Source organism: Amblyraja radiata, chromosome 48 (assembly GCF_010909765.2).
Source record: "Amblyraja radiata isolate CabotCenter1 chromosome 48, sAmbRad1.1.pri, whole genome shotgun sequence".
NCBI classification, from domain to species: domain Eukaryota; kingdom Metazoa; phylum Chordata; class Chondrichthyes; order Rajiformes; family Rajidae; genus Amblyraja; species Amblyraja radiata.
Genome location: NC_046003.1, coordinates 586264 through 599983, shown reverse-complemented (window position 1 = coordinate 599983; position 13720 = coordinate 586264). Strand labels below are relative to the sequence as shown.

Sequence of the window (13720 nt, the reverse complement as noted above, 5' to 3'; positions counted from 1 at the left end):
GGAGTTACATGGAGGTAGTCACTCCAAGACCACGGGAGACAGAAAACTGGGTCACAGTTAGGAAGGGCAACGGGCAGAGGCAGGGACTGGTGAGTACCCCGGTGGCTGTACACCTTGAAAATAAGTACTCATGTTTGAGTAAGGGTGGGGGAGACAGCCTACCTGGGAGCAGCGACAGCTGCCGGGCCTCTGGCATAAAGACCGGTCCTGTTGCTCAGAAGGGTAAGGAAAAGAAGAGGAGGGCAATTGTAATAGGGGACTCTATAGTCAGGGGGTCGGATAGGCGATTCTGTGGACGCAGACAGGAGACCCGGATGGTAGTTTGCCACCCTGGTGCCAGGGTCAGGGATGTGTCTGAAGAAATCCTGAAATGGGAGGGAGAGGAGCCTGAGGTTGTGGTACATATAGGGACCAACGACATAGGTGAAAAAAGAGAAGAGGTCCTGAAAGAAGAATTTAGGGAATTAGGTAGAGAGTTAAGGAGAAGGACTGCAAAGGTAACAATCTCAGGATTACTGCCTGTGCCACGCGACAGTGAGAGTAGGAATGGAGCGAGGTGGAGGATAAATGAGTGGATGAGGGACTGGTGCAGTGGGTATGGATTCAAGTTTCTGGTTCATTGGGACCTCTTTTGGGGAAGGTGCGACCTGTACAGAAAGGACGGGTTGCACTTGAACTCGAGGGGGACCAATATCCTGGCGGGGAGATTTGCAAAGGCTACAGGGGAGACTTTAAACTAGTATGGTTGGGGGGAGGGACTCAAATTGGGAAAGCTAGCAGTCAGTGTGTGAGGCAGGAGGCAGAGAATGGAAGCACTCTGACCCAAAATGTAGGGGAGAGAGAAGAAAAAGACAATAAACAGAGAATAAGAGGGGGTGGGTTTCTTAAATGTGTATATTTTAATGCTAGGAGCATTGTAAGAAAGGTGGATGAACTTAGAGCCTGGATTGACACCTGGAAGTATGATGTTGTGGCGATCAGTGAAACATGGTTGCAGGAGGGCTGTGATTGGAAACTAAATATTCCAGGATTTCGTTGCTTCAGGTGTGATAGAATTGGAGGGGCAAGAGGTGGAGGTGTTGCATTGCTTATCAGGGAAGATATTACATCAGTGCTTTGGCAGGATAGATTAGAGGGCTCGTCTAGGGAGGCTATTTGGGTGGAACTGAGAAATGGGAAAGGGGTAGCAACACTTATTATAGAGTATTATAGACCGCCAAATGGGGAGCGAGAATTGGAAGAGCAAATATGTAAGGAGATAGCAGATATTAGTAGTAAGCACAAGGTAGTGATTGTGGGAGATTTCAATTTTCCACACATAGACTGGGAAACACATTCTGTAAATGGGCTGGATGGGTTGGAGTTTGAAAAATGTGTGTAGGATAGTTTTTTGCAGCAATACATAGAGGTACCTACTAGAGAAGGGGTGGTGCTGGACCTCCTGTTAGGAAATGAGATGGGTCAGGTGGCAGAGGTATGCGTTGGGGAGCACTTCGGGTCCAGTGATCACAATACCATTAGTTTCAATATAATTATGGAGAAGGTCAGAACTGGAACTAGGGTTGAGATTTTTGATTGGAGAAAGGCTAACTTTGAGGAGATGCGAGATGATTTAAAAGGAGTGAACTGGGACATTTTGTTTGATGGGAAATATGTAGAAGAGAAATGGAGGACATTTAAAGATGAAATTTTAAGAGTACAGAATCTTTATGTCCCTGTTCGGTTGAAAGGAAATAGTAAAAATTGGAAAGAACCCTGGATTTCAAGAGAAATTGGACACTTGGTTCGGAAAAAGGGGGAGATCTACAATAATTATAGGCAGCATGGAGTAAATGAGGTGCTTGAGGAGTATAAAGAATGTTAAAATAATCTTAAGAAAGAAATTAGAAAAGCTATAAGAAGATATGAGGTTGCTTTGGCAAGTAAGGTGAAAGTAAATCCAAAGGGTTTCTACAGCTATATTAATAGCAAAAGGATAACGAGGGATAAAATTGGTCCATTAGAGAGTCAGAATGGACAGCTATCTGCAGAGCCAAAAGAGATGGGGGAGATATTGAACAATTTATTTTCTTCGGTATTCACCAAGGAGAAGGATATTGAATTATGTGAGGTAAGGGAAACAAGTAGAGTAGCTATGGAAACTATGAGATTCAAAGAAGAGGAAGTACTGACACTTTTGAGAAATACAAAAGTGGATAAGTCTCCAGGTCCTGACAGGATATTCCCTAGGACATTGAGGGAAGTTAGTGTAGAAATAGCAGGGGCTATGACTGAAATATTTCAAATGTCATTAGAAACGGGAATAGTACCGGAGGATTGGCGTACTGCGCATGTTGTTCCATTGTTTAAAAAGGGGTCTAAGAGTAAACCTTGCAATTATAGACCTGTTAGTTTGACGTCAGTGGTGGGCAAATTAATGGAAAGGATACTTAGTGATAATATATATAAGCATCTGGATAAACAGGGTCTGATTAGGAACAGTCAACATGGATTTGTGCCTGGAAGGTCATGTTTGACTAATCTTGAATTTTTTGAATGAAAAATGGATGAGGGTAAAGCAGTGGATGTTGTGTATATGGACTTCAGTAAGGCCTTTGACAAGGTTCCTCATGGAAGGTTGCTTAAGAAGGTTCAATGGTTGGGTATTAATGGTGGAGTAGCAAGATGGATTCAACAGTGGCTGAATGGGAGATGCCAGAGAGTAATGGTGGATGGTTGTTTGTCAGGTTGGAGGCAGGTGACTAGTGGGGTGCCACAGGGATCTGTGTTGGGTCCACTGTTGTTTGTCATGTACATCAATGATCTGGATGATGGTGTGGTAAATTGGGTTAGTAAGTATGCAGATGATACTAAGATAGGTGGGGTTGTGGATAATGAAGTAGATTTTCAAAGTCTACAGAGAGATTTATGCCAGTTGGAAGAGTGGGCTGAAAGATGGCAGATGGAGTTTTTAATGCTGATAAGTGTGAGGTGCTACATCTTGGCAGGACAAATCAAAATAGGACGTACATGGTAAATGGTAGTGAATTGAAGAATGCAGGTGAACAGAGGGATCTGGGAATAACTGTGCACAGTTCCCTGAAAGTGGAATCTCATGTAGATAGGATGGTAAAGAAAGCTTTTGGTGTGCTGGCCTTTATAAATCAGAGCATTGAGTATAGAAGTTGGGATGTAATGTTAAAATTGTACAAGGCATTGGTGAGGCCAATTCTGGAGTATGGTGTACAATTTTGGTCGCTTAATTATTGGAAGGATGTCAACAAAATAGAGGAGATTTACTAGAATGTTGCCTGGGTTTCAGCAACTAAGTTACAGAGAAAGGTTGAACAAGTTAGGGCTTTATTCTTTGGAGCGCAGAAGGTTAAGGGGGGACTTGATAGAGTTCTTTAAAATGATGAGAGGGATAGACAGAGTTGACGTGGACAAGCTTTTCCCACTGAGAGTAGGGAAGATTCAAACAAGGGGCCATGACTTGAGAATTAAGGGACAGAAGTTTAGGGGTAACATGAGGGGGAACTTCTTTACTCAGAGAGTGGTAGCTGTGTGGAATGAGCTTCCAGTGGAAGTGGTGGAGGCAGGTTCGTTTTTATCATTTAAAAATAAATTGGATAGTTATATGGACGGGAAAGGAATGGAGGGTTATGGTCTGAGCGCAGGTAGATGGGACTAGGGGAGAATACGTGTTCGGCACGGACTAGGAGGGTCGAGATGGCCTGTTTCCGTGCAGTAATTGTTATATGGTTATATGGAGGAGAGGGGTGAGAGGCTGGAGGTGGAATGGGGGTGAAGTGAGTAGCGGGGGAAACAGGGAGCAAAGGGAGGGGGGAGGATTCAAGGGGGAGTGGGTTTGGTGCCGAGTGGGATGAATGGAGGGGCAGGGAATTGGGGGGGGGGGCGGAGAGAGGGATCAAGTGACCCCAGGAAGGGGTTAGGGAGCCAGGTGGGGTAAGGTGGGTTCACATTGTTTGGGGGTGGGGAGGAGGGGGGAGGGAGCAAAGGGGGTTAGGAACAGGACGCGGCAGGGGTATGGAGGAGGTCACATTGTTTGGGGGTGGGGACGGTGTTGCAGTTTAGGAAGTCAAACCAGGGCAGGGTCTTCACTGTGAATGGCGGGGCGCTGGGGCAATGTGTGGAGCCGAGGGATCTAGGAGTGAAAGTACGAGTTGGGCCGAAGGGCCTCTTTCCAAAGCTGTATCACTCTATGAATCTATGGCAAAGTGCTGGAGTAACTCAGCGGGTCAGGCAGCATCTATGGAGAAGATAGGCACAAAGTGCTGGAGTAATTCAGCGGGTCAGGCAGCATCTATGGAGAGATTGAATGGGTGACATTTTGGGTCGAGACCCTTCTTTGGTTTAGTTTAGTTTAGTTTAGAGATGCAGCGCGGAAACAGGTCTTTCGGCCCGCGGAGTCCGCGCCGACCAGCGATCACCCCGTACGTACACTAGTACTATCCTACCACATTAGGGACAATTTTGCGGAGGCCAATTAATCTGCAACCCTGAACGTCTTTGAAATGTTGGAGGAAACCGGAGCACCCAGAGTGAAAACCCACACAGGTCAAGGGGAGAACGTGCAAACTCCGCACAGACAGCACCCGTAGTCAGGATCAGACCCGGGTCTCTGGCGCTGAGGCAGCAATTGTACCGCTGTGCCGCGCAGAATTATATAACGGTTTCCTCCACAATAAACGCACCCGATATGTGCTAGTAATGTCCTGTTTGCCAGCTTGTTGACCCTCTGTGTTCCCCTCCTGCAGGGTTTGGTAGGCGTTGCTGTGGACAGAGAGACCAGGGACGTGAGCGGCCATTGAGGGAGGCGAGGGTGCCGGAGCGCACCCCCCCCCCCCCCCCAACTGCTCGGTGTGTGGGCTGAGCTTCGAGGGGCTGAGCTTCGATGGAGGACCACATGACGGGGCAAAACAAGGAGAAGCGTTATGAGTGTGATGTGTGTGGCAAGGCCTGGCGGTGCCTGAGCCTGCTGGAGATTCACCGGCGGGTGCATACGGGAGAACGCCCCTTCACCTGCTCCGACTGCGGAAAGAGCTTCACCAGCTACGCCAACCTGCAGCAGTACAACCGCGTGCACACGGGAGAATGCCCCTTCGACTGCTCCGACTGCGGCAAGAGCTTCAAGACAGCGCTAAACCTGACGAGACACCGGCGGTTGCACACGGGCGAGAAGCCCTATGGCTGCTCCACCAGAGGCAAGAGCTTCGCCAGCTACGACAACCTGCAACAGCACAACCGCGTGCACTCTGGTGAGAGGCCCTTCACCTGCTCCACCTGCGACAAGAGCTTCGCCAGCTACGCCAGCCAACAGCAGCACAACTGTGTGCACAAGGGAGAAAGCCCCTTCACCTGCTCCGACTGTGGCAAAAGCTACAAGTCGTCGCAGGACCTAAAGAGGCACCGGCTCGTGCACACCGGCGAGCGCCCCTTCACCTGCGCCCAGAGCGGCAAGGGCTTCCCCCATTCCAGCAACCTGCTGCTGCACCAGCGCACCCACACCAGCGAGCGCCCCTTCACCTGCACCCAGTGTGGCAAGGGCTTCACCCAGTCCCACAACCTCCTGTCCCACCAGCGCACCCACACCAGCGAGCGCCCCTTCACCTGCGCCCAGTGCGGCAAGGGCTTCATCCGCGCCAACAACCTACTGGTGCACCAGCGGACCCACACCAGCGAGCGCCCCTACACCTGCAGCTACTGCGGCAAGGGCTTCATCTGCTCCTCCAACCTGCTGGTGCACCAGCGCACCCACACCGGCGAGCGCCCCTTCACCTGCGCCCAGTGCGGCAAGGGCTTCATCCGCGCCAACAACCTACTGGTGCACCAGCGGACCCACACCAGCGAGCGCCCCAACACCTGCGCCCAGTGCGGCAAGGGCTTCATCCGCACCTCCAAGCAGCTGGAGCACCAGCGCACCCACACCGGCGACCGTCCCTTCACCTGCACCCAGTGCGGCAAGGGCTACACCCATTCCAGCGCCCTGCTGGTGCACTAGCGCACCCACACCGGCGACCGTCCCTTTACCTGCGCCCAGTGCGGCAAGGGCTTCATCCGCTCCTCCAACCTGCTGGTGCACCAGCGCACCCACACCGGCGAGCGCCCCTTCACCTGTGCCCAGTGCGGCAAGGGCTTCATCCGCTCCGACAGCCTGCTGCTGCACCAGCGCACCCACACCGGCGACCGTCCCTTCACCTGCGCCCAGTGCGGCAAGGGCTTCATCCGCTCCTCCAACCTGCTGGTGCACCAGCGCACCCACACGGGCGAGCGCCCCTTCACCTGCGCCCAGTGCGGCAAGGGCTTCACCCACTCCGACAGCCTGCTGTCCCACCAGCGCACCCACACCGGCGACCGTCCCTTCACCTGCGTCCAGTGCGGCAAGGGCTTCACCCGCTCCGACAGCCTGCTGTCCCACCAGCGCACCCACACCGGCGACCGTCCCTTCACCTGTGCCCAGTGCAGCAAGGGCTTCACCCGCTCCACCAGTCTGCTGTCCCACCAGCGGGTTCATGCCGGCGACTGTCCCATCCCCAACCCGGTGTGTGGAGAGCGCTTTGCCATGGCCTCCCACGCCCTGTCTCACCAGTGCGTGCACACCAATGGCCAGCCCTACGACTGCCCGTACTGCAGTGAGGAGTTTGACAGCTCGCGGGGGTTGCGGCAGCACCAGCGGACCCACGCCGGCGAGCAGCTGCTCCCACTGTGATAAGAGAGCACGGGGGCTGCGGGACCACCAGCGATACACACCGGAGAGAGACCTTATGTGTGCGCTGAGTGTCAAGTCAAGTTTATTCGTCACATACACATACGAGATGTGCAGTGAAATAAAAAGTGCTCGCGGTAAAAAAAAAAATAAAAAAAAACTACAAACAGAATGGAACTGAATCACATATTCTTTTACATATTAAATATTGTAGGTGGAAGGAAAAAGGGAAAAAAACAGCAATTTAAAAAAAGCAGTAGAGTGGTTCAGTAAAGTTAGTCCCTGGTGAGATAGGAGCTTACAGTCCTAATGGCCTCAGGGAAGAAACTCCTTCTCAACCTCTCCGTTCTCACCGCATGGCAACGGAGGCGTTTGCCTGACCGTAGCAGCTGGAACAGTCCGTTGCAGGGGTGGAAGGGGTCTCCCATGATCTTATTGGCTCTGGAGTTGCACCTCCTGATTGTCAGGTCTCGCGTTTGATCTAGTTTCTGTTTCTTATTGGTTTTTAGTATTAGAGTTTGCATTCTTGTTTTATTTTGGTGTCTCACATCTCCTCTTGTTTCAGGTCCCATTTCCTGTCAGGTCGTTTACCCTCATGTGATTGTTGGCCACGCCCTGATGTGTTTCACCTGTGTCTCGTTATCCCCTGCTAGTCTGTATTTAAGCCTTTTGTGTTTTAGTTCCCATTGCCAGTTCGTGGTGTATGCTACTTGGTATCACCTCGTTCCAGCTCTCGAAATCTTGTGACCTTGTGATCTCGACCTTTGCCTGTATTTTCGACCACTGGTTCTTGCCTGCTCCTATATGGTACTGTTGCCTCTGTTTTGCCTACCTGTGTACTGACTTGGACAGATTAAACGCCGAAGACTGATCTGCCCTGTGTCTGAGCCTGCATTTGTGTCCTCCTCCTCGTTCAGTTCTGACATTACGAACTGGCCAACAATGGACTCAGCGGGCTCTGATCCTTTTCGTGCAGCGCTCCAGAAGCAAGAGGAGCGCATCTCGCATTACGAGGGTCAACTCTCCTCGATCGTCGCCGGGTTCCGGGATCTCGGCGAGCGTCAGCAGGGGTTCCAGGCAGACATCGGTTCACAGGTGAACACTTTAAGTTCTCGGTTTGAAGACCTGGTTACTCGGCTGAATTCTTTGTTTCCTGCTGCGGCTCCCGTGCCTGCCGAGTCTGTTTCCTTGTCTGTGTCTCCAGGAGCTCCGATGGCCGCGGCTGCTGCAGCATCTCCATTCGTCCACCTGGCAAGTCCGGAACACTTTTCGGGGGAATCGGAGAAATGTAGACCTTTTTTGATTCAGTGTGGACTGCATTTCGAACTTCAAGCGGCTTCCTTTTCATCAGAACGCTCAAGGGTAGCCTTTATCATCACGCACCTGTCGGGTAGGGCGGAGGCTTGGGCCACGGCGGAGTGGTCTCGGAATTCTCCTGTTTGCCAGACATCGGTCCTGTTCATGGAAGCTCTGTCCCGCACGTTTGATCACTCCAATCCTGGCCGAGAGGCTTCACAGAACCTGGTCTCCATGAAACAAGGTAATCGCTCTGTTATGGATTTTGCTATTGACTTTCGAACTGTTGCTGCTAAGGGTGGATGGAATGAGGCTGCTTTGTTGGATGCTTTTCGCAATGGATTGTCTGAAGCTATCAAAGATCAATTGGCTCCTCTAACCCTGCCTTCCGACGTCGAGTCTATGATTTCCCTGGCTATCCAAATTGACGCTAGGCTCAGAGAAAGAGAGCGAGAGAGGAGATCGGCTGCAGTTCGGTCCTCCTCCCAGCAGTGGCGGCAGCGTTGCCCTTCACCTTCCAGTCGGGACTTCTTCCCTCTCGGCCGGTCCAGTCAGCCTACAGCGCCACCTGCATCTTCGGAGGAGCCCATGCAGGTGGGACGAGCCAAACTCAGTCCGGAGGAACGGCAGCGCCGCCTAAGGGAAATGAGGTGTTTATACTGTGGTGAACTGGGACATTTGTTGAACAGCTGTTCAGTAAAAGACAAAGCTCACCAATGAAAGAGAGGACATTGGTGAGTTGTACCACTCCTATGAGCCGTTCCTCTCGTCCATTGTCGACGGTACAATTGTTGGTGCATTCCCAGTGGCACTCCCTGCAGGCTTTGGTTGATTCTGGGGCAGATGAGAACTTCATGGACATTCGCTTGGCTGATGAATTGAAGCTGGAACGTGAACAGCTTCAAGATCCTATGGAGGCTAGTGCACTGGATGGGCGCCTACTGTACAGGGTAATTCACCGAACTCAACCTGTTCAACTCATCGTGGCAGGTAATCACCTTGAGATCATCAGTTTTCATCTCCTCGACTGTCCTCTTCATCCTCTGGTTTTGGGGCTCCCTTGGCTGTCTTACCATAATCCTCACATGAACTGGGGTACTGGGGAAGTAATTTCTTGGGGGAATAACTGTAAACTCATCTATCTGCATGATTCTTCTCCTGAGTCTATGAAGGATCCGTCAAGGAGCAGTTTGCTGGGATCTTCCAGGACCACCCTCCGGCAGCCTCCCCGTTCAAGGGAGGAGGATTTTCCAGATCTCACCAAGGTTCCCTCATATTATCTAGACCTAAAGGAGGTGTTCAACAAGGCCAAGGCCACATCTCTTCCGCCGCATAGACCGTACGACTGCTGCATCGACCTTCTGCCAGGTACAGCGCCTCCTAAGGGCCATCTCTACTCCTTGTCTTCACCTGAGCGGCTCGCCATGGAAAAGTACATTGACGATGCCCTTGCTGCTGGGATCATCAGACCTTCTTCTTCACCTGCAGGAGCTGGATTCTTCTTTGTGGATAAGAAGGATGGAACACTTCGGCCCTGCATTGACTACAGAGGACTCAATGACATTACTGTTAAGAACAGATACCCTCTTCCTCTTATCTCCTCTGCATTTGAACTGTTAAAAGACGCTGCAGTATTCACTAAGTTAGATCTTAGAAATGCGTATCATCTGGCGAGGAAAAGGGACGGGGATGAATGGAAAACTGCGTTTAACACACCCAGTGGTCATTATGAATATCTGGTCATGCCGTTTGGTCTTACTAATGCTCCAGCAGTTTTTCAAGGCATGGTTAATGATGTATTACGGGACATGCTGAACCGATTTGTGTTTGTGTACCTTGATGACATTTTGATTTTTTCTCCAGACGAGACTTCCCATGTGCAGCATGTACACCAGGTGCTAGAACGTTTGCTCCTGAATGATCTGTTTGTGAAAGCTGAGAAATGTGAATTTCATGTTAACACTGTTCAATTCCTTGGTTATGTTGTATCACCTGCTGGTATACAGATGGACCCGAGCAAGGTCAGTGCTGTGGCCACCTGGCCTACACCCTCCAGTCGTAAGCGACTTCAGGGGTTCCTTGGGTTTGCTAATTTTTATAGGAAGTTTATCCGGAACTTTAGTGTCACTGCTGCACCACTCCATGCTCTTACCTCACCCCACGTGCCTTTCTCTTGGTCCTCTCAAGCAGAAACTGCATTTATGAGACTCAAGAGGAGCTTCTCCTCAGCCCCCATCCTGGTTCACCCTGACCCGTCACTCCAGTTCGTGGTTGAGGTGGACGCCTCGGGTGTGGGCATCGGGGCCGTACTCTCACAGAAATCCCCCACAGATGGTCGATTACATCCCTGCGCTTTCCTCTCAAAGAAGCTTTCTCCTGCTGAGAGAAATTACGATGTGGGTAACCATGAACTGTTAGCGGTTAAAACAGCCTTGGAGGAATGGAGACATTGGTTGGAGGGTACCAAGCAGCCGTTTCTAGTTTGGACAAACCACAAAAACCTGGAATACATCAAGTCAGCCAAACGCCTCAACTCGCGCCAAGCTAGGTGGGCTCTCTTCTTTAATCGATTTGATTTTGTACTGTCTTACCGCCCTGGTGCCAAGAATGGCAAACCTGATGCTCTCTCCAGACAGTTTGATCCTGACCCATCCCCTAAGGTTTCAACTCCCATTCTGCCTGCTTCCTGTTTTGTTGGGGCGGTTACTTGGGAGATTGAGAAGAGAGTTTCCGAGGCAACTGCTGGTGTTCAGTCTCCGCTAGGGTGTCCTTCTAATCGTCTGTTTGTTCCCGAGTCTCTTCGTTCACAGGTGATTCACTGGGCTCATACGTCTCGGATCTCCTGTCATCCCGGTGTCCGCCGAACCCTGTTTGTGGCCAAACAGCGGTTTTGGTGGCCTTCCATAGAGAGGGGGAGTAAGGAGTACGTCGCCGCCTGCAGTATTTGTGCTCAGAACAAGACCTCCCGTCGGGCCGCCTTTGGCCTCCTGAATCCGCTGCCTGTCCCCTCACGCCCCTGGTCGGACATCTCCATGGACTTTGTCACGGGCTTGCCCTCTTCTGAAGGTAACACCTCAGTCATGACTGTAGTGGACAGATTTTCTAAGATGGTCCATTTCATTGCGTTGCACAAGCTTCCCTCCGCCAAGAAGACGGCAGAGGTCATGCTGTCTCATGTTTTTCGCATTCATGGATTTCCCAGAGACATTGTGTCTGACCGGGGGCCTCAGTTCGTGTCCAGGTTTTGGAAGGAGTTTTGTTCTCTGTTGGACGCCACGGTCAGCCTTACATCTGGTTATCACCCGGAATCCAATGGACAGACTGAACGCCTTAACCAGGAATTGGAGACAGGACTGCGGTGCTTGGTGGCACAGAACCCTTCAACTTGGAGCAAACACCTTATTTGGGTGGAGTATGCACACAACACACTTCCTTGCTCATCCTCTGGTCTCTCTCCATTCCAGTGTGCCTATGGTTATCAACCGCCATTGTTCCCTGCTGTGGAGAAGGAGTCCAGTGTGTCCTCCGCTCAGGCTCTCGTCCGTCGCTGTCGCAAGGTTTGGAATGGGGCTCGTCAGATGCTGTTGCGCAGTTCTGCGCGTTACAAGAGGATGGCTGACCGTGGAAGAACGCCGGCTCCAGTATACTCGCCTGGTCAAAAGGTGTGGCTCTCCACTCGAGACTTACCGCTGAGGGTGGAATCCCGGAAGCTGGCTCCTCGTTTTGTTGGTCCTTTCCCCATATCGAAAGTCATCAATCCTGTGGCGGTTCGTCTCAAACTCCCCCGTGCCATGAGGGTCCACCCTACTTTCCATGTCTCCCGTCTGAAGCCATTTAAGGAGAGTCCTCTGGTCCCTGCCTCCACACCCCCTCCGCCCCCCCGGTTCCTTGATGGGGGTCCAGTGTTTACGGTCAGCCGGTTGCTGGGGATGCGCCGGCGTGGTCGTGGTTGTCAGTATCTTGTGGATTGGGAGGGGTATGGACCTGAGGAGCGGTCTTGGGTGCCAGCTCGCAACATATGCGACCCGGAACTTATCAGGGACTATCGGCGCCAACATCCTGAAGATCCTGGGCCGTCAGGAGCCGGCCGTGGAGGGGGGGGGGGGGTACTGTCAGGTCTCGCGTTTGATCTAGTTTCTGTTTCTTATTGGTTTTTAGTATTAGAGTTTGCATTCTTGTTTTATTTTGGTGTCTCACATCTCCTCTTGTTTCAGGTCCCATTTCCTGTCAGGTCGTTTACCCTCATGTGATTGTTGGCCACGCCCTGATGTGTTTCACCTGTGTCTCGTTATCCCCTGCTAGTCTGTATTTAAGCCTTTTGTGTTTTAGTTCCCATTGCCAGTTCGTGGTGTATGCTACTTGGTATCACCTCGTTCCAGCTCTCGAAATCTTGTGACCTTGTGATCTCGACCTTTGCCTGTATTTTCGACCACTGGTTCTTGCCTGCTCCTATATGGTACTGTTGCCTCTGTTTTGCCTACCTGTGTACTGACTTGGACCGATTAAACGCCGAAGACTGATCTGCCCTGTGTCTGAGCCTGCATTTGTGTCCTCCTCCTCGTTCAGTTCTGACACTGATGTATAGTTCCTGCAGAGGGGCGAGTGAAGTTCCCATAGTGCGTTCGGCCGAACGCACTACTCTCAGCAGAGCTTTCTTGTCCTGGGCAAGGCAATTCCCAAATCAGATTGTAATATTTCCGGACAAGATGCTTTCCACAGCCGCTGAGTAGAAGCACTGGAGGATCCTCAGAGACACTCTGAATTTCCTCAATTGCCTGAGGTGGTAAAGGCGCTGTGTTGCCTTACTCACGAGTGCTGAGGCGTGTGATGTCCATGTCAGATCCTCAGAGATGTGGACTCCCAGATATTTAAAACAGCTCACCCTATCCACAGTATCCCCATTTATCCTCAATGGTGTGTACGTCCTCAGATGATGTGCCCTCCTAAAGTCCATGATCAGCTCCTTAGTTTTTTTGATGTTCAAGAGGAGGCTGTTATCCTGGCACCAGAGTGCTAGATCAGCCACCTCCTCCCGGTAGGCCTTCTTGTCGTTGTCTGAGATCAGGCCCACCACCACAGTGTCATCAGCAAACTTGATTGTCGAGTTCGAGCTGAACCTAGCCACACAGTCATGTGTGTATAGGGAGTACAGTAGGGGACGCAACCCTCAAATTAGGGGACCAAAACTGTACACAATACTCCAGGTGTGGTCTCACCAGGGCCCTGTTCAACTGCAGAAGGACTTCTTTGCTCCTAGACTCGACTCCTCTCGTTATGAATCCACACTCCCTCAATGGCAAGAATACCTCCCACATTTACAAATAGCTCTGCGTTCCTACCACATGTGACCTTGTGAACTTGTTAGTAATCCGTTGTCTGCAGTTCCTGATTATTAAATGAAAGCCGTGGTTGTCAGATAGATTTCTCAGAAGTTGAACGGATGCAGCTCAGAGCAAAGTGTTGGTTTGTCAGTTTGAAAAATGATTTCTCTGTGGTCTGTGATGGACTGGGCTACATCTACAATGGTGGGAGTGTGTGATGGACTGGGCTACATCTACGATGGTGGGAGTGTGTGATGGACTGGGCTACATCTACCATGGTGGGAGTGTGTGATGGACTGGGCTACATCTACCATGGTGGGAGTGTGTGATGGACTGGGCTACATCTACAATGGTGGGAGTGTGTGATGGACTGGGCTACATCTACAATGGTGGGAGT

General features: G+C 51.1%; 1 pseudogene; it reads left to right on the top strand.

The window, feature by feature from the left end:
• Nucleotides 1-4880: 4880 nt before the first annotated feature.
• Nucleotides 4881-13398, top strand: LOC116968949 (annotated as a pseudogene).
• Nucleotides 13399-13720: the final 322 nt, after the last annotated feature.